Genomic DNA, 21795 nt, shown 5'->3' with positions numbered 1-21795 from the left:
GTTGAGCAGATTTAAGCTATTTTAAGACTGTAACATCAATAGGACCTATACCTGAATATATGTTGACTGAGAAAGGGGGAGGCTTCAAGGATAATACCGAGGTTTCTGGCTGGACGATGGTGCCACGTGCCAGGTGCATTCACAGTGCATGTAACACAAGAGAAAGGGCAGGTTGGTGGGGTGGTGGTGGGACATTTGTTATAAATAGATAAGGAATCCAGGCATGAGAAGGTTTAATATCTTTTCCAAAATCAAATAAGCCATTCTCTGTCTTCCAAACCCAAGTTCTTCTCACTAAGATAGGTTGCAAGAAAATTCAGAGCTTCTAATTTCTGGTACCTTTCTCTTTGCTCTGTTCGACACTGCTTTCTTATGAAAGCGAGTCACCTTTATCAGGTGTGGTCACTGGAGTGTTTAGGAGAGTTATGTGCAAAGATGACATTTCCGGGCTAGAAGAAATTCTCAGGAGGATTCCTTTTGAATGAAATGTGATTCCTTTCTATAGGGTTATATTTCTGATCCACAATACCGCTTTGTGCCAAAATTAGCTTCCCCTACTCTTGCCTCCCTCTTGGTACCTTTAATGCCTAATTTATTTCAGCTCAACACCCAGTATCTGTACCAATCTGAGTGATTCATGAAGCTTAAAGCATAGCTGTATTCAAAGGTGTCCTGGGTGACCTGCGTTTCATGGTCTACTGCATCAGAGCTGAGCATGGTTCTCTGGATTTCTGTGATGCTCTCATCTGCCAGAGACTGATTGGAATGTGCAGTTGCTCACGGTGGAAGGGGAAACATGTTTCTCATTCAGCAAGAATGTGGTCCCATCCACAGAGTTTACAGCACGGTTACATTTGAAGTTCAGCCCTAGAACTCTGTGGCAGTAAAAATGGTCGTGATTTATAGAAAAATGTCACTCGGCTGTCTCCTTTATAAAAGCCTTTTACAACTCTCATTGAATATAAATCAGAATGTATGCAGCCAACAAAATGATGGTTTTGGCATAACATTTTCAAGACAAAAAGAAATGGACTAGAATTGTCTTGGCTTTTTACTGAAGACAGATATTACAGGAATTTATTGCTGGTCCAAAATCAATACTCTTGTTTTTAAAAATAGGTATGAGTAAATTTATATCTTGGTGAAATTCCAGACTAATTAAAGCTGTCATCATAGAGTTTACCCACAGATACTGAGGGTGCCATGCTTTTGTAGTGTGAAATTTAGCTGAATGTGTGTTGTTGTTTTTTTTTTTAGTTTTTGTCTTGCTAAACCATATTCCTAGATATATAACTCAAGCTTGAAGCTGTATTTCATTCTAAGGGGAAGAAAAGAGTTGGCCTACGAAGGATTGATTTGCTAAATTCATTTTGGAGATACATAAGAAACCTCACAGTATATTCTTCTCCAAGTCTTAAAAAGATGTTAAAAATGACTGTTCAAAAAATTAAGATCTGTATTTGAAACAGCATTCCCCATTTCCTTGTGTACTTTTGCATCATAGGGCACTCAAAGAAGAGATCAGGATAAAGAATTGAGGGATGCAGGGAGCCCGTGGTTCTGTGAGAATCTGGAAAGAACATCCAATATTGTGGCAGGGGAGAGGCAGAAGATAAAAGGTCTTCACGTGACTGCTTTGGGGGTGGAAAAGAATGTTGAGGATGCATGTGGGCAGAATGATGCTATAAAAGACTATCAGGAGGTTTTGAAAGAGCAAGGCAGGCAAATGGCAGAAAGATTTGGCTTCTTTTCCTGGCAACCATCCTTACCCTCCCCTCCCCCATACCTACGTTGGCCAGACCCCACCTAGAATATTGTTTTGTGAGTGCTACAACTAGGAGACGGAAATCAATGAAAAGGGTTAATAAAATATATTATTTTAGGAACTATCAGAATAGCTCATTCCCAACAAAGAAAGCCCTCAGAGAACATGGTACCTGTTTTATGGAAGAATAAATCCACCTGTTGTGTGAAGTCTCAGTGGTCTTATGTAATACCAACAGGAAGATCTTACATTCAGTCACTCCATGAAGTGTTTGTTGAGTGTTATGTGGTGGGTGGAGATTTAGGCACTGGATTCCAGTGCAGCGAGATATAGTTTAAAATAAAGGAAACCATTCTTCCTCTTCCGTAATCAACATTATTTATTCTAGATAGGATTCTTAAAACTCATTTGATATATGGTTCCAGTGTTTTTTCATTGGTCCCTGTTCACTCTGAGTCTTTCTTAATATGGACATGTAATCTCTATGGTGGTTAAAAGGACCAGAGACAATTCAATATTTTATTTTTTAAATTTAACAATAAATCAATAGCTTCCTACAAGTATGAGGTATGAACTTTTCAGTGATGGGCTGGGCTGACTTAAAATCTGTAAGTTTCCTATCCTGGGGTCTTCTAAGCAGAATCTAGATGATTACTTGGAAGAGATAATGTAGAAGTTATTCTAATATTTATGACAGAGAGGTGGGACTCGTTTTGAGATGATATAAAAAGAAGCATAGTGTTGTGGAAACAGGCCTAGTGACTCATAGGTCTGGTATCAATGTTTACAAAGAGGTTTAATATTAAAGCAGTATTAGAAACAAACTCAGAGAAGCTCATATTCCTCTCTTCTCCCACTGTATGTGTTCATGTTTCAACATTTTTGGATAACAGTGTTTTCTATTTTTTCCTAGTTATTTTCTTAACAATACTACGACTTTTTCTTCCTAATATCCCTCTGATAAGGAAAAACTCTTCTCATCGAGAAAATTCAATTACCTTGGGATCTTCTAAATATACTATCATACTTATGGTATTAGACTAAGAATCTCCAGGGAAGAGACAAAGTTCCTGGATGAGGTAGTGCTAGGTTTCTATTTTCCTGCCTTTTCTTTAAGTGAACAATCATGGTAAACAAGAGGACAAAATTGAGCATAGAATTAACAATAGGTTATACTAATAAGACATATAAAATCTTTGTAAACATGTTTCTGAGTTGCATTTGAGCCCTGTGACCTCCATGTCATGGTTGGAGCCATGAGCCTAAAGTTAATATTGTATAAAATTTGCAAAATTCTCCTAGCTACATGATCTTTGATTCTTCTATGTTACTCTAGGATTATGAAGTGTTATGACATAGGTCCTAGTACTTATAAAATTAGCAAATGGGACATATTATGCATTGAGTCATGTTAAACTTTTCAAGTGGGTAAAAAAAATGTATATAAGGAAGCAGGGTTAAAAAATCAGAAAAAAAATCAGGTTGAATAATAAGACAATGGCAATCTCAGTATGTTTGGAGTTTTATATAATGGTTTGAAAAGCTAAAGTCATTGTAGTTTGCTTTATTAAAAGACCCATTTGCAGAAGAGAACCATAAGGGTATCACTGAATTTTGCTCAGGTAAGAACCCCTCTGGGCATAGTTCCCCTTCTGTACGCTACACCTTTATAAGCAACATTGGAAAACAAAATGTACCCAGAATTGGTTCCTGGTATGTATAACAAATCATCTGCAAATGATTGAAAGAATTGAATGTGACTTAATTGAATATGACTTAAATAGTGACATGAGAGTTGTCATCCAATAAGTAAGAACAGATGGAGGAAGAACACTTATGCCTGAACTAATCTAGGACCAGAAGTGTCATTTAGGCTCAATATAAGGAAATGCTTTCTGATGGTTCATGTTATCCAAAGAGAGAAATAATTTCCTTTTGAAATGTCCTTATATCATTGGTTGTATTCACGAAGATGAATAACAATCCCACTGGGGCTACAGGAGAAAGGATTCTTGCAATCATCGGAAGATCAAATTAGATATTTCTGTTTCCTTCAAATCTATTATTATTATGATTATCAGGGTTCTCTAAGCTTCGTGGCCAAAATACAGTGTTTAGAGGCCTATAGGAGAAGAAATACTATGCAGAGAGTCTACTGCCAGGCATTGCGGAGGAAGGAATGATTTGGATGGCCTTTTGCAAAGGGGCAATAACTTAGGCAATGATAGTACCATTGATAGTGGACAGCACACAACATTTGACTGAACTTCAAATTTCCTGGACCCTGGATCCTCAGCGTTTTATCTAAGGAGATTCTCTTACTTTCCTCATGGTTATTTTCAAGTAAAAGGTTAGAGGAGAGCCAATGGGGACAACAGAAATAGCAGGTGTGTGGGAAAGGAATTTTGCTACCATTTTCCAATCCCGGCCATGTGTCAGAGCTATTGAAAGGGCATGATGTCAGTAACTTTCTAAACATTTCCTCTACTAACATAACTCTGGTGGGCTGAGGGAACTGATATCAAGATAATAGGATCTAGCTGGTTAGGCATAATTCAGGTGTGTGATTTCCTTGACATTTATATAAACTAACTCATTCCCTCTTCCATATCCATGGGATGCACGATGACCTCCTACAGTCACATGGACATCTCTACTGCCAATTCCCTGTGCCTTCTGACCCCTATGTCTTCCTCTTCTCTCACCACCCTGTTCTGATGCAGACATGGAAGAGCCTCCCTTTAGCTTTTCAGATACTTCTTATACAAGGGTTGTGAGTGGAGTTGATTGTACTGGAAGTTTGGGAAGATAAAAGATGCCTTTGTGGTGACACATTGCAAATAACGTGAATAATGAATTTAGGTAATCCCTTGTTATGAAAAATCTTCTGAACAATTTGCCACTGGAGATTTCTCATGGACAGCATGCTTTATAGGCAACAGACCACTGCTATGTCATCCAGCTCCTCTCTCTCTTTTGTTCTTTTCCTTCCATTTTCATTACTTATTCCAAATCCAGATTCCTGTTTTCCTCTCAAACAGAACAGTTAAGCTTCTTCTCACTCAAACCATCATGTTCTCACCTTCCCCTGCATAAGTGACTAGACATTGTACCTTTCTGACAAAATTCTTTCTTCAGGAGAATTCAAGGTGCCAATTGTTAAAATATTTTTTTCTACCAATTTCTCCTTTTGGTGTCTGAACAGAGACCTCTGGCCACTCTATCCTTGAACCTGGACTATTGGCCATTGAGTAGAAGGTTAGGTGGAAGGAATGTGAGATCTGAAGTAAAAAGGCCGATGTTTTGAACACCTGCTTTGCACTTAATGGGTACGTGACCTTGAAGAGTTGACACAGCCTCTCTGAGCCCCTTTTGTCCTCATAAAAGGCAGGTGACTTTTATACCTTAGGGAATAATTATGAGAATTATTTGAGCATGTGTAGACAAATCACCCAATTAAGTACTTAACGTATGCTAACCTCTAGATAAATGTTTATTTCTATCATCTCAGAATCAATTTCTGTTCTTTCCAGGCTTTTCTTAATATCTTAGAACCATGTCCTGATCTATAGCTTGGAATACTGGGAAATATTTGTGCTACTGAACAAGCAGACACAGATGGAAAAAAATGTGGTTTATAGACAAATTCTAGCCTTTCTTTATATATTCTCAAACCAAACTCCTACATTATTATACATTCAAACAATGAAGTTGAGAAACTAGATTCTAACAAAGCTGAAAGGAGAATAACTGTTGACAGATAATTTACTTGGGGAGCTTAGAATTCCAAGCTTTTCTTGGAATTTACCCTGGAAGCTTTTTAAATGTTGGGATTGTGTGGAAATATTCCATATGTTGTTATTAATATGTTTCCCTCATTTGTGGCAGCTGATGCAGTTGGAGGGAGGGGAAGGGGGAGGGTAGAGCATTGCTCAGAGAATGATGTCAAGCAGGGTGAAAGGTTGGAGTCCAAGCTGGACACAGGTCTGGCCTTAGGCAGTTTTTTGGAAACTCTAATGACAATCTGATAATGGAAAAAGAGTGCTGTTTACAGCAAAATCTAAAAAATTATGTCCTTCCCCCCTTGGGCAATTTTTATCTTTAACAGACCTTTTCCTCCTCTTATTTGTAAAGTGGCTGGACCTCAACATCAGATCAATGTGGATTTTCACACAAATAAAATACACCAACTTAATGGGATGTGAAAGAGCCAACTTCAGAGTAAATCTCTGTTGAAAGGCACTTGAATTTCATTTGAAATGGAAGTGAAACAAAGTTGAATTTTATGGTATTGGCTTACAGACACTGTCTGACACAATTTATAGATTGATCCAGATAAGGTAGAGACCAGAATCAATCAATCCCACATTTCAACTGTTTGATAACAGATTGATTCCATTTTAATATATGTGTTTTCTTTTTTCTTTCTTTATTTTTATTTTTTCCAATGAGAATATTTTTCCTCGAAATCCTAATGTGAGTTAGCCTTTAAATATACAACTATGAGTTTAGAATAGATTGTGTTGGAATAGATACAATATAAAATGTCCTAATCATTACTCTCCTGTTTCCTTTAATTTGTCGCGTTCCTTGCAGTTTTCAAATCTGTCTTCCAAAATCTCATCTGCCTCAATTGTCAATCCAATATTGATCAGGTCTTATCCCTAAACTTCAGTTAAAGATACCATAACTCAGAAAGATGAAGACATTTACCTAATCCATATGTTGAAAAGCAACATAGCTGCTTTCTTGTGGATCCAATTTCCTGCCAAACCTGGTTTTGGTGGTAGTAAGTAAACACATATGGTTTGGGGACTAGAATGTAGATTTTCATCTCTAATTAGCTGCATTCTCTCACCTAGACCCCGAGCCTCATCATCACCTCCACGCTGCTGTCCGCGGTAGCTCTAATGGGCACACTTTCCACTTCCTCCTTACAAACCCTCCTACCCCCCAGGGCCTTCATGTTTTCCTGTTGACTGTTGGTGATAAAATCATGGGGAATTTTACCTCATTTTGTTTAGAATAGATTTTGTGAGGGGGCTGACCTAACACCTGAAAAAGACAGCAGTAAACTATTTACACTGTCCTCGTAAGAAACCATAAAGGACACCTACTGAGAAATAAATTCTAGTCACACATTTCAGTCACACTGAAAATAAATTCCAGTCACACATTGCCCTTCACTTAGAAGCTAAGGCACACAGGGACATGTAGGTGACCACCTCCCAAGATAGCCAGTTCCATTGATATCTAGTTCTGAAGTTTATAAATCTCCCAAAGGAATGTTTTCTGTTCTGTTCTGCATTACTTTGACTTTCATGTCCTGAGGCTTTTCCAGTAGCTCCCACAGCACTGAGCTGGAAAGAGCTCTACAAAAACGAACAGTGTAACTTCACTCAGCATCCTCTGAAGCAGCATCTCTATTAGACTGCTGTCTTCGAGCACGTAACACACACATCATGGAACCATGTAATCTCCATGCTTGAAGGGACTCTAAATTAGAGACCTGTAGTCCAGAAAGGCTCACCGAGTCATAAATACCTTTCGTACCATCTCTGACCCTTCAAAATATCTCATTCTATCAGAAAGGTGTGCAGGTATAGGAACCCAACTCTATCCTGTGGTTGCAAATTTCATGTTGCCTATTCCAGTTGTTAAGGATTTTTTTTGGTCTTCATTGTTTTGAGCAGGATCTCATCTCTTTACAAACTCCTCTCTGGAGTCCTAATTAAAACTCACTGGATTAAAATCAGCTGTAAAAACACGGTTTTTGTAGCTACCTGCACACCAGCCCGGGGATTCTTGGGACCGAACATTTGCTCACCGACTCCATGCTTTTAATGTACCTATTCTTTTAGTTCTCTCCTCAACTAAACTGAAAACACCAGGGGGCCTCCAGGGTAGAATATGAAGCCCTAAACAATTAACAGATGCTGAGGGTTATAGGAACACTGAGAATTACTATAATTGGTGTTCGGGGAGTCATAGCCAGGACTTGTAGCCCAGAGACAGATGATTCTGATTTCCCACCTCCCTTTGATGTCCTTGTTGACAGATGATGTGAAACTAGCTCCCCTGAGCCTAGTTTGCCTGAATTTACTGGATTTTCAGGTGTTTGGCTTCATCCCATTAATGGAAAATGATACAAATTGTCTCTCAAGGCTTACTCAGTACAGAAGGATCTCATGTATCATAGAAAACTGGACCATTAGAGTGAGAGGTGACTCTAAAAATCTAGTCTTCCCCCTGATTTTATCTATTTTTTTTAAATTAAAACCTTTCCTTCTTGCTTCTAGAACACATCAGATTAATCCTATTTCATAGTAATTAATGTTATCATTGGAGGCAATGCCCTCCTCTTATTTTATCTCCTTTCAGTATTTTCTCCTTAATCAACCATCTCTCTCTGTTCTCCTCTTGCTGGCACGGGCATGGGCATGGGCTGATGTCCTTAAAAATGTATGGTTCTTTGGAAAATTAATGTTATTGTTTTGTGTGTATGGGTGTTTTGAGTTTTGCATAAGACAAGGTAATTTATATCTTATGATTCTTAGTTTTTTTTCCATCAACACTTGTTTTGTACGTGTTTGTATTTAGTGTATGTGCTGCCGAAGCGAGCACTGCACATTTGTATTTAATGTTGCTTCTGATAGCTGCTTAGTAAAGCACTGAACACACCAGTTTCTACTTATCTGTCCATCCATGGATGCACACCTAGGTTGTCATCAATCCCTCACGTTCATACACAGTGCTGAGATGATCATTCTTAGATAAGCCTGTTTATGGATCTGTAGACAATTCTCTCTGGGATATATATAAAAGAGAGAATTATCAGAGTGTTAATATTTCATTTCATTAAATGCTTCAAATTGCTCTCCAGATGACTGCATTAGCTTCCACTTCCACCTACAGGTATGTTTCAAATATGGCATTACCCTTGTTTTGTGTAGGTCTCAGCCTATCTGTAGGAATGCTAGGAATTGGGAATGTCTGGGGGTACTCACCTGAGCCTCCACTACTTGCGGCAAGCTCCCATGGACATTTCCCTAACAGAGCCAGTGATGTAGCTGGACCTGCTCTTGTGGTGCTTATTATGATTGTGGGATTTACCTCAGCAACACATCCAGGGCCACACAGCCAAGTCACAGCGGGAGAGAGAAAGAGTGTGCATGGACCTGGGACTCCCTTTATTGAGGTCAAGGGTGGGGTGCCTAGGGTTTCACAGGATCACTCTTTACTGGTGAATTTAGAAGAAAGAGCAAGAATTAAAATGTGAGAAGGGAAACAGGGTCACTCAAATGGTCAGTTATCTAAGTCACCCAGGGCTTTCTAAAATGGGAATTTAATGGGTGGAGGGACCTGGCTCTCTATCCAGATGTGTTCATTTGAGATAGATAATTTTGAAAGGGATGCCTCAGCAATCAAAGGCTTAATGTCAAGTACTTCAATTACATTCAAGAAAGCTAATTGTCAGGCACTTACACTACAACTCTCTTTTTAATTTTTGCCATATTAGTGGGTATAAAGTAGTTGAATGTTATTTTGAGTTATAGTTCTCTTATTTCAAGCATCTCGTCTTATAATTGTTAGCTTTTCGGAATTCATTGTGAATTGCCTGTTGATAAACTTTGCCCATTTTCCAACTCAGCTCACTAGTTTTTTTGTTTGTTTGTTTGTTTTAAGATTTTATTTGACAGAGAGAAACACAGCAAGAGAGGGAACACAAGCAGGGGGAGTGGGAGAGGGAGAAGCAGGCTTCCCGCTGAGCAGGGAGCCCGATGCGGGGCTCGATCCCAGCACCCCGGGATCATGACCTGAGCCGAAGGCAGACGCTTAACGACTGAGCCACTCAGGCGCCCCAGCTCACTAGTTTTTAATATATATTTGTAAGAATTCTTTCAGTATTACAGATATTAACCTATGTTAGTTTTTCACATTGTAGGTGTTTATCCCAATTAGACTGAGTGAGCCTGATAAATCACTTCCCCATATTACACGGATCTATTTTTTGACCCTCTGTTATGTTTTATTGGTTAATTTACTTGTTTTATGTACTAGACCCAAACTATTTCTAAGGCTTTATTATAAATCATGTGTAACCAGATGAACTTCTCTTTTTCCTTTTCATTTTAAAACTGACAACTATTCCCGTATCTTTATATTTTCATCTAAGTTTTGGAATGAGTTTGTATGATTGGAATAGTATTAGATTTATAAAATAATTTGGGAAAAAGTAACATGTTTATGATGCTAATCAGTCTCATTCATGAACATGGTATACTGCTGTCTTTTGTAAATTTTCTTTTACATATTGTAATGGAGTTTAAAATGTTTCTCCATGAAAGCTTGATGAATATTTATAAAGTTGTTGAGAGGGTTTGTTGCTATTTATGGAGTATTTAAACTTCTATTATATTTTCTAATTGATGGTTACTGGTAAAGGAAACTATTGATTTTTTTTGGTATTAAACTTATTGATTTCTTTGGATACAATTGATATCTTTAAATATTAAATCCTTAAACTTCAACTCAATTTATTCCAATCTTCTTTATGTTTTTAATAAAGTTTAAAATTTTTTTCCATAAAAACTGTGGACGTTTTTGTTCAGTTAGTGCCTAGACAATGTATAGATTTCTTTATTTGCTCTTATAAATCACATGTTGATTTTTTACAATATTTTCTTATTGATATTTTTGTCATAGAGGAACATTATGGGTTTCACAAATTGACCTCAAATCCAGCAACTGTGCTCATCTCTAATTTTTCCAACATATTTTCTGTTGATTTTTTTCAGGTTTTCTATGTGAATTATTATTATTTTTTTTATGTGCACCCCAACGTTTATTGCAGCAATGTCCACAATAGCCAAACTATGGAAAGAGCCAAGATGTCCATCAACAGATGAATGGATAAAGATGTGGTATATATATATACACCATGGAGTATATGCAGCCATCAAAAAAAGGAAATCTTGCCGTTTGCAATGATGTGGATGGAACTAGAGGGTATTATGTGAACTATATCATCTGCAAATAATGGCAGATTTATCTCATTCTCTTATATCTTTATTCCTTTTTTCAATTGTGATTAGAGTATTCCTCAGCTCAACACCCCACAGTGGCTGCCCATCTTACTCAGTTCAAAGCTAACCTCCTTGCAATACCCCGGAGGCCTCACCGTGGTTGTGTTATGCCTCTGACCCAGGGAGCTGCTATCCACAGGGGTCCCTTTGTATCAGGCACACTGAGAGCCTCACTGGTCCTGAAACTTTCTAGGGGCAGTCTGCCTCCCAGCCTTTTCAGGATCAATTGTATTTACAGGAACTGAGAGTGGGGCCTTCTTTAAATTTGACAGCTGAGGCACCTCACTTACCTTCACTCTAGTTCAAGCTCTGCTTTTCATTTAATTTGTCTTTGCCCTTAAAGCTCTTCTCCCAAATATCTGCATGGCTTATCCTCTCATGTTTTTCAAGTTTTTGCTTCAATAGCCCCTTCTCAGGACATTTAAAATGGATGCCTGCAAGCCTTTTCTATCCTTCTTTCTTGCTTTATTGTTCTCTACAGCTTTCATAACTACTTAACACAAACTGTGACATGTATTGATTGATTATTTTTTTACTTCTCTCTCTCCCCACTATAATGTCTGTAGGGGCAGACATTTTTGTCTCTTGCTTACTAGAATGTCCTCTATGCATGTAACTGTCTGGCATATAGAAGGAGTCCTATAATCATTTGTTGGTAAGTTAAGAAATGAAGGAGTAAATGAAACTATTGATGTTTTCATCTTATTCTAGATGAAAAAAGAGGATTAATCTAACATTTGTCCAATAATAGGAGGTTCACAGTAGGTTTTTGACGTTTAGCCTTTCTCAAATTAAAGAAGCAGATCTGATATATCCAATATTATTGCTTAAGATAAGTAATAGAAAATAAATTCAGTTAAAAAAACCACTATAGCATATGAAAAAAGGATATTAATATCTAAGTAAAAAATATCAAAGTATTAGAATGCAAAGCAAAAGCAGTAACAACAGTGGCTATCTCTGGATAATGGCATTATCAGCTTTGTCATATTTATAATTTTTCTATATTAAAAAGAATTTCCTCAAATAAAAAGAAAATGTCAGAAAATAACCTCATTGCTAGGCAATTAAACTATTCATGAATTTCTAAGGACATTATGTTCCATTTTATTTTATTTATTTCCATTTACCAATCCTTTATTGAGCAAAACATTGTGCCAGGTACTAGGAAAGATACAAAGATGAATAAAACACAAGCCATGTCCTTAAAAGGGTTTATAAACTGATGTGCACCAATAATATAAGGGAGCAAAGTGCTGAGTGTGTACCAGCTATGGAACTCCTGACCCTCTGGGTTCCAAACTGGAATGCTGGCATTACATTTGAGCCTTTGCAATTTCCATCCCAGGAGTATGCTTGACGTTATTCTTCCCTGGACCAAACCAGAGCTACTGTCTAGAAAGACGAGAAAAGCCTCAAACACCCGAGGAGGCATGGAAAATTTTTTGAAATGGGAGAAAGAAAAGAGAATATGGTGGGTTGATGAGAAGGTGACCCGACCAGATGGACTGATTGTTGGAGGAGGAAGGTGGCAGAGGATAGCATGAGTCAGTGATGTTTCCCATACACGGCTAAGAGCGTTCTGTCCGTGGAGGCGACAGCAAGGCTGAGGATGACGTAGGAGGGCTAGGGAAACTTTTAGGACTGGGCAAATTCAGCAACTTTTAAACCACAGAATCTTTGAACGTCTGCATTAAAAGGGATTGTAAGAGGTCATTCGGGGGCACCTGGGTGGCTCAGCTGGTTATGTGTCTGCCTTCGGCTCAAGTCATGATCTCAGAGTTCTGGGATTGAGCCCTACCTTGGGCTCCCTGATCAGTGGGGAGTCTGCTTCTCTCGCTCTCCCTCTGCCCCCTACCTTCATGCTCTCTCTCTCTCTCTCTCTGGGTCAAATAAATAAATAAAATCTTTAAAAAAAAGTTCATTTGGACATTCTCATGCCTATGAACACAACCACAAACTGTCCTCAAGATGGGGATAATCACAACCAAACTTATGGAATGTTCACTGTATGGTAGGCACTGATCTAGGTGTTTTAACCTACTTGAACGTGTTTATTCTTTATGTTATTATTTATGAAATAGGTATAGTTATCTCTATTTTAGGAGAAAGGAGAGTGAGATGCCAAGAAGCTAAGCAACTGGCTGAATGTCACAAGCTAATAAGCAGAGAGATCGAACCCAAACAATCTGGCTTGTGAGTCCTTGCTTTTTAATTACTATGCTCTCCTGCCTCTCTTTAAGATGTTCAGTTTATTTAACCTCCACAAAGAAAATCTATAACTCTCTCACCAAAAGACAAATTACTTATTTTGCCTGGGTCAAATCCCTTTTTCTCCCTCATTGATACTCATATCATACTTGAAGATTGTTATAAAGTCAGCCATCAGCAATTATTATTGCTTTAACTTGGAAGTTTAATTATGGGCAACAAGGGTGTGTATAAATGCTGGTTGACAAGGGATGGACCATGGTCTGTCGTCAACATGGCCTCATAGCCACCTCCTTGTAGGGTCCCCTCTGCATCACAGAAGAAAAGGTAGGAACTATATTTCCTGAATTCTCTGCCTCAACTGGTTCCCGGATCATTTTCCAGTGAAAGACATTCTTTTGAGATTTGAAAACTACGGACTCTGAGAAAGAAACTGAGGGTTCTAGAGTGGAGGGGGTTGGGGGATGGGTTAGCCGGGTGATGGGTATTAAAGAGGGCACCTACTGCATGGAGCACTGGGTGTTGTACGCAAACAATGAATCATGGAACACTACATCAAAAACTAATGATGTAATGTATGGTGATTAACATAACATAATAAATTTTTTAAAAAATGTTTTAAAAAAAGAGCAAACAAGAAGAGAAGTAGAGGGTATTATTCTCATGAGGGAGAAGCAGCCAGATGCATAGCAGACCCGAGGTTCACAGGGATCGAATATAATCATCCTGTCACCAAGTGACTGGGCAGTCTCCTCAAGGAATAGGGCCATACTGGGGATACACTTTTGGGCTCTCTTGTTAAGGGTTAGATATTCAGAGGCATTGGCAAGGGTGAACCCATGATTAGTTTTCATCTCTGCTGCTGTAGCCACTCTATTTATGGAGCCATCATGCCAGTTCAAAGGTGACTGATGACAAACACTGCCTAATGTCACCTGGCTCAGCCAATTTTTTCACCTGTTTATTCAATGCTTTTTCAATTATGGAGGCTTTCTGCAAGTTATTAACATGTGATACTATTATGTTTCAAATACAAAATGCTCACTCCCATATATACATCTTCATCCTTCTACACCAAAATTTTTGTCTCAAAGTCTTTTTTCAAGGATTTGTCTCCAACCTTCTAACTTCTTTTCCTTCAGACTCCTGACCAACGTGCCAGGCTCATACATCACTGATGTCGATTCCACATGTAGTCTCACCTTAGGCCATTATTTTTCCATTAAAAGTGGATAAGCCAGTTGTACGGTTTAAGATTCTGCCCAGGTGAAAGATTTTTCCTCTCTACTGTCTTTCAAGATCATTTCTGAGAGGCTATGATGCAGTTATGATTTAATTTCGGCTTGTACCCATATTCTAAACTATTCGTAAACTAAGTTCAGGCTGTTTCTTCTTGCTTCTGATAGTTTTGTAGATACCTTCCCCCATAGTTTCATTAGTGTGGGCTGATGGAGGGGCATGCAGCCAGCACGATGACATGGGGTGTCTGCTATGCTTGATCAGATAGCTTATTTTTACCCTCTGGTCTTGCTAGCGCTTAATCCTGGATGTACCTGCCATTTTTATCTTACTGTGAATTGCTGCTGGGACTATTTGATTTTATGATTTGATGGTTCCAATAGAATTCAGCTCTTAATGGGAAGTTCTGGTGTGGTTTTTGGTGTCCTATGGTCAAGTATTCCTTCTCTACCAGGGCCCACTAACTCTCTAGGAGCTATCTTTAAAAGGCAAATAACTTTCCCTTGCATATGGTATGGCCTTGCTGTTAAACCTCAGGACAATGCCTTGTAGTACACCCTATGGTCCTTGCCATAAACTCCACTCTGCATTTTCTTCCACTACAGACACCTGCAATAGTACAGGGTCTGCTAGAATGTATGACCCAAGTGGTAGGGCTATTGGACCACAGCCTGGACCTGCTGCATAGTCCTTTCACACTCACTTAAAGCTGGCTCCTTTTCATGTCAACCAATGTGTAGGTGAGAGAATTATTTCTAGAACCCAAAGAGGTTCCTTACTTGTTGTAAGAGATGTATATTGCAACAGTTTGTCTTTTACTTCACAGAAGATGTCCTGGCAAAGCTCTGACCACTTGTGTCCTTATTGAAGTTGTGTGGTAATGGATTCAGTTCTCAAATCCAATTCTCAACCCATTCAAACTATTAACTCTGGCAGTTCTGGTCCTTCAGGAAGTGGACACTGAGATGTAGTTAGCAGTGCAAATTCCCTGTAAGAATGTCTGAAAGATAAAGGGGGAAGAAACAAGATTACGTAGGGGAAGCCTTCAGTCCATCAACCAACCCTGACATCCTGTGAAATGAAAGGGGACAGAAGCAGGATTGAGTAGGGAGAGCTTCAGAAAAAGCAAAAGGAAACTCTGAAGCAAAAGTTTCCTATTAGAGCAATCTCATGTTGAAGAGAAATAGATCCTAGTATCTTTTTAATGGTCCATCATTAGCTGAGGTCTATACAGGAAGCCAAAGTCTTACCTTGAAGGCTAAGATAGATCCAAAAAGGCTCTGAAGTTGAAGGCTATCATCCAACTGCCCTCCTTGCAGCTGAATGGCAAGTTTGTTTCTTGAAGAGAGATCTCAGTGGAATAATGGCCTTGAGTCAACAAGAATGTAAGGATCTAGCACAAACATACAAGGGATGGCCTTGCACAGAATTAAGGACAGTTTATCTATAGTAACACAAAGGAAGGCAGTATTTACAGGTACAGATGCTAAAAGGGTAGGTATATAGTTATGGTGGTGAGAGTCGGTATACTTTCTCTTCAGTTTTCTTATTGAAGCAGAAGACAAAGTTATCTCTTCAATTTTGTCACTGAAATAAAAAGCAAAGTTATCTGCTGAGTATGAGGATGGAAGAAGAGGCAGTAGAGGTTTGGGAAAAGAGAAAGTAGGTGTGGTACCAAATGGAGAAGGGACATTCCAAAGAAAGGAATCAGTATATGTGCATGGATTATTTGAGCAAATGGCTTTGTATGGTTTAGAGTATAACTGGAAGAAGTTCGGATAGGCTGGAAAGTTAGGTTGAGATCAGGTTATGGCATGTTCATGATTCAGAATTTTTTTCATATTTGTGAAAAACTATTAATGGTTTTAACTAGGGAAATTTATTAATTAGAATAGCATTTACATTGGAAACAAGTTTTTTGGCAGCACAGAGATTACACGACAGAGATAAGTAGAGGCTTCCCTCACTATGTGAATGCTCACTATCCAAATATTCCCTTAACTTCTTATAAAATACTTACCCCAAACTTACTACTTTAGTTGAAATCCATGCTACTGAATCTACATACATGTGCTAGCAAAAATTGTTTAGGTTGGAATCTGCGCTGGAGGATTCAGAGAACACCGCTCCCATATCTTCGCTGTTCTGTTAGGATGGTATCTCATGCTTCTGTTTTTAAACAATTTTGGGTATCTATTGGGTGCCCACCATTATTTTTTTTCTTTTCTTTTTTTTATTATGTTATGTTAATTACCATACATTACATCATTAGTTTTTGATGTAGTGTTCCATGATCCATTGTTTGCGTATAACACCCAGGGCTCCATGCAGTACGTGCCCTCTTTAATACCCATCACCAGGCTAACCCATCCCCCCACCCCCCTCCTCTAGAACCCTCAGTTTGTTTCTCAGAGTCCACAGTCTCTCATGGTTCGTCTCCCCCTCTGATTTCCCCCCCTTCATTTTCCCCTTCCTGCTATCTTCTTCTTCTTCTTCTTCTTCTTTTTTTAACATATAATGTATTATTTGTTTCAGAGGTATGGGTGCCCACCATTATTAAGCAAAAATGTTTTTAAAGAGAATTAGAAAAAGAAATCTAAAGAAAAGAATTGTCTAGAAAGGCTCATATACTTAAAAAAATGCTGGAGGTGATAAAGTATATTGAGCAAAATGAATGCATTAAATATATAAAGCTTATCCATGTGCATGTATGTATCTATTATGCACATGATAAGAAAATAAATATTGTGAAAGTACTGTTGATGCTGAAGAGCTTCACTGTGTTACTTGAGTCCAGCATAATATATTTTTTGAAGATTTTATTTATTTATTTGAGCGAGAGAGAATGAGAGATAGAGAGCACGAGCAGGAAGAGGGTCAGAGGGAGAAGCAGACTCCCTGCTGAGCAGGGAGCCCGATGTGGGATTTGATCCCGGGACTCCGGGATCATGACCTGAGCTGAAGGCAGTCGCTTAACAAATTGAGCCACCCAGGCGCCCTATTTTTTAATAACTAGAGAAATGCCTTATGTAATAGATTGAGAACCACACTCAGCATGGGATATCCTTTAGCACCATGTTGAAATAGCAGAAGTCTCTAGACATCCCTAAAGATCTGAAGAAGGCAGTAGAGAAAGGAAGTGATTAGGTGGGGGAGCTCAGTTTCAAAGCAAGTGAGGAATGGTTTGAGAAATTTGAGAAACTGTAAGATTTTATAATTTGAGGATCATTAGTAGACCCACCCCTAATACTTACAGAGCCTGCAGTAGAGTAAAAGGAGGATCCAGCCCACCACCCACCCACACTTCCTCCGACCAGTTCCAACCCACACTGTGAGGGATCTTGCACACATGAATGTGGTGCTCCAGCCCACATTTCAAAGCTCCATCCACTGGCTCTCTTCCAACACTAGGTTTAACAAAGAGCCATGGCATGGCCACCCCTCATGCGGCATCCAACTTGTGCAGGCCCTGGAAGAGGGCTGTGTCCATTTGGACAGGAAATTTCTGAGGTTTTCCCGAATTTTGGTCTAAAAGAGGGACAGAGACACTGGGTGGTCATATTCCCTTGATTTCTAGGACTACTTGCTCTGTGGGGAGGGGTCTGGCAGGAGGAGGGCCAGAGCTAAGCCCAGAGTAGGTTTGCTGAAACCTAAGGGCAATACTGATTATGGTCAAAGCAGTTTCTACTAATAGTGAGGATAAATCCAATCTTTCTCAGTGAAATAGAGGGAACCATTGATGAAAAAGAAGCAGAATAGTGAATGACAAACCTTTAAAAGAAAATTTAGATGATGCAGACAAAATTATTGTCATTGCTTGTGAATGTGATCATGACCTGAATAGCAACATCATATTTTAAAAGGTGATAATATACACCATCTCATACTATCAGGAGCTATATAACTGCAACTGAAGGACTTCAAAGAAATTACTAATGAGACTTCTGTCCCAATACTTTGTCTTTGGTTTCCAATGGTGGTCTATTTTTGAAGTACTGAGTGCCAATAAATGAGATCTTTACACCTCAGGCATTTACTTATTCACTCTTTTTTTTTTTTTTAACCGGCTCACTCTAGCTAATCTTCACTTACCACCAAATGGCTCCTGTAACTTATCAACTCCCTCTCCCTCTTCTTAAACCAAATTTCACCCAAGCAATTCTTCAAGTAGTACTGAACAGTTTGTCTTTTGGGTTTTTTAATTTAAGTATTATTTGCTTTCATTGTGTGCCCTGAACATATTACTATACTTCATAGTTTATTTACATCATTATCTAGCTGTATTAATGATGTATTATCATACATCATTAATTACATCATAGCTCATATTCATTGAAGTATAAAAGAAAAAAAACATAATTTGTGTGAAATTTTATAGTTTCATTGTGTCCTGCAGACAAACATATCCACTGTACACATTAAATGTTAGATAATTAGGTAACCGATGTTTTGTATGCTTTGTATCATGCAGGAATCCTTGAAGGATTACGGTACAGAAATCTACAACAGTGTTTCTGAAGTCAGCTGAGAAGAAATGTCCACTTATCTTACAAATTTCCAACTCTACACAAACATAGAAAATACAATAAAATGAAATTACAAGCATATCAGGTAGGGTTAAATTGAATTCAAGGAGCACTGCTGGATGATGGCAGTTCCTACTGTCGTTCTTATGCTGCAGAAAGGAGCTACCCTCTAGCTCTTCAGGAATGCCAGAGCCCCCTCATGAACATATTCCTCACAGCTTCAGTGAAGGGTGTGTACTCTGAACCCACTGGAGGAAAATAGTTGGAAGTTGGGAAAGTAGATTTTACTCAAAAAAAATCCACTCGAGCATTCCAAAGCCATTCTAAGTCTTTGGTACCTTATTCTACAACATACAAGAACATTCTGGCATTGGGTCCAGGCTTGAGTTAACAAACCAAGGAAATGATAAAGCCAGTTCATGACCTTTGAGATATGCACTGAATCCAGACTCTACTTAGTGTACTTGTATCAATGAATGACAGCAACATTCTTCTTTCACCTTAGTTCAATACCATTGGGATCCATTCCCGTACACATTCTTTGTCTGACAATTTCCAGCAATGACATAAATGTGGAGCGGTTCACACATTGTTATGATGACCAGTTTTGTGTGTCAGCTTGGCTAGGTTGTAGTCCCCAATTATTCATTCAAACACAAATCTAGGAGTTGCTGTGAAGATATTTTGTATGTGTGATTTTTTAAAAAAGATTTTATTTATTCATCTGAGAGAGAGAGAATGAGATAGAGAGAGCATGGGGGGGGAGGGTCAGAGGGAGAAGCAGACTCCCCGCTGAGCAGGGAGCCCGATGTGGGACTCGATCCCGGGACTCCAGGATCATGACCTGAGCCGAAGGCAGTCGCTTAACCAACTGAGCCACCCAGGCGCCCTGTATGTGTGATTAATATTCATAATCAGTTGACTTTCAGTAAAGATTATCCTAGATAATCTGGGTGGGCCTGGTTCAATAAATTAAAAGTCCTTAAGAGTAGAGCTGAGATTTCCTTGGAAAAAAGAAGAAATGCCACCTGTCTACGGCAGCTTTAGCTTCTACCCAAGAATTTCAGGTTTCCCTTACCGATGGGCCTGGACTTACCAGACCCCACAGGAACATAAGCCAATTTTTTGTAACAAATTCCTTAATATACACGCACTACTGCTGTATTTCTCTTGTTGAACCCTGACTGTTACTGCTTTTGATGCAAATTAACTTGGTCTTAGTAAGCAATTTAGAAGTTGAGTGTATGATCACCCTAAATGCAAGTTTAGTTTAAATGTTTAAACATTTATTTCAGACATCTAATATAAACATGTTTAATTTAAAACCCTAAGGAAACTCTTTTCATTTCATTAAAAAATACTTATTTAAGAGTTTTTATGGTAATATTGTTTACAATGTGACTATTTAGAAACTAATTGTCCATCCAGTAGAGAAGAGAAAGAAAGAAAGATAGATAAAATACCTTGTAAGAATAAGAAGTAACAAACCAAAACCCCATCAATATACATAAATATAATAGTATATAATATGATATGATATAATATAATGTAATATAACATTATATTTATGTAAGAAGAAAGGTGGTGGTATCAGGGGAGTGGTTTTTCATTCTCCTTGAATTAAATCAAAACAAAATAAACAACCACCACAAAAAACAAACAAAAACCAGAAACTATCTTCAATCAAATTAGGTAACAAAATATTCTTGTGAATTTGAAAATATAAGTGAGTGGGGCCAAATTATCAAAACCAAAAACACCCTATGTGATAAAAACAAAACAGAACAAATTTGGGCATAAAACAAAACAAAAAACAGAATATCTCAAGGCCCTTGACCTGGAGCACCCAGAAATCACTAACAAGTACTTATTTCCAAAGGCTAAGTCTTCTAGGGAGGTCGGAGCCCCTATTAGAAAAGGTGGAGGAGGCCACACAGGCCCTACCTCATGGGTGAGTGTAAGAGGACCACATAGTGTTGGGCAGTCTGGGCCTTAGGTAGTCCTGAAATGAATCAGGATATTCCCTCTTCCAGGGTTAAGACCTGCATTGAGGAGAAACCCAAATTAAGCAGGAGAGAGTGACTAGGGGTACCATTCCCTGGAGTGATTCCCCAGACAGCTGGTGGCAGGTTGATTATAATGGGCACTCTAGTCGTGGAAAAGGAGCTCTTTGTTCTTACTGGAAAAGTCACTTACTCTGGATTTGGATTTGTCTTTCCTGCATGCCGTGCTCTGTCAACACTGTCATCCATGACCTTACAGATAACTTATCCACTGTCATAGTATTCTACACACCCTCTTCCTTGTCACTGCTGTTGGGATCCTTAAGCTTCTCTCCTGGGCATGCTTTCTCATTTCTTGCTGGTACACAGTAGCCAAGTTCTGTAGATTTTTTGGTGAATAATCTCTTCCCCTGCTTAACAGGACAGCACCACACCCAGCCATGCAATGCCGATACTTGCACTTGGTTATTGGTCTAATGGCCAGCAGTGGAGGTAGAGACAGATCTTGAAAGGCATGTGCATTAGTTGAGGTCTGTGTACATCCTTCAGGCAGGAAGATCACGGGGGGCAGGGGAGAAGGAGATGGGGGAGTAGATGGATCTGGGTGTTATCTTCCAGCAAGGGGAAATAGGCCACTTATGCAGCACAGAGGGCTCCAGGGCATGTGGAGATTCAATATTTTCAGTCGCATCTACCCTGTGACCCCTATCCTAACCTAAGCCTTTGGGCTCTACTCTTCTGATGTGGCCTCTGACTTTGGGTGGGAGCTTGCTGAGGCTGCTAATTCAGGCTTCTTTGAAGTTTTCCTTCTGTTAAATGTTGTTAAAGAAGCCTTCTGATTTCACACCATGCTTTAAGTTGTTAATTGGCTGACCTGAGCCCATCATTTAGTTTTCTCTTCAAACAGTGGTGCCCAGAGTACAAAACCATCTGAGTATCAAAATGAATAGTTTCTGCAATTGATG

Source organism: Callorhinus ursinus, unplaced genomic scaffold, assembly GCF_003265705.2.
Source record: "Callorhinus ursinus isolate GAN/ISIS: 27379988/994484 unplaced genomic scaffold, GSC_fseal_2.0 scaffold5, whole genome shotgun sequence".
In the NCBI taxonomy this organism is placed as follows: domain Eukaryota; kingdom Metazoa; phylum Chordata; class Mammalia; order Carnivora; family Otariidae; genus Callorhinus; species Callorhinus ursinus.
This window is presented reverse-complemented; position numbering follows the sequence as displayed.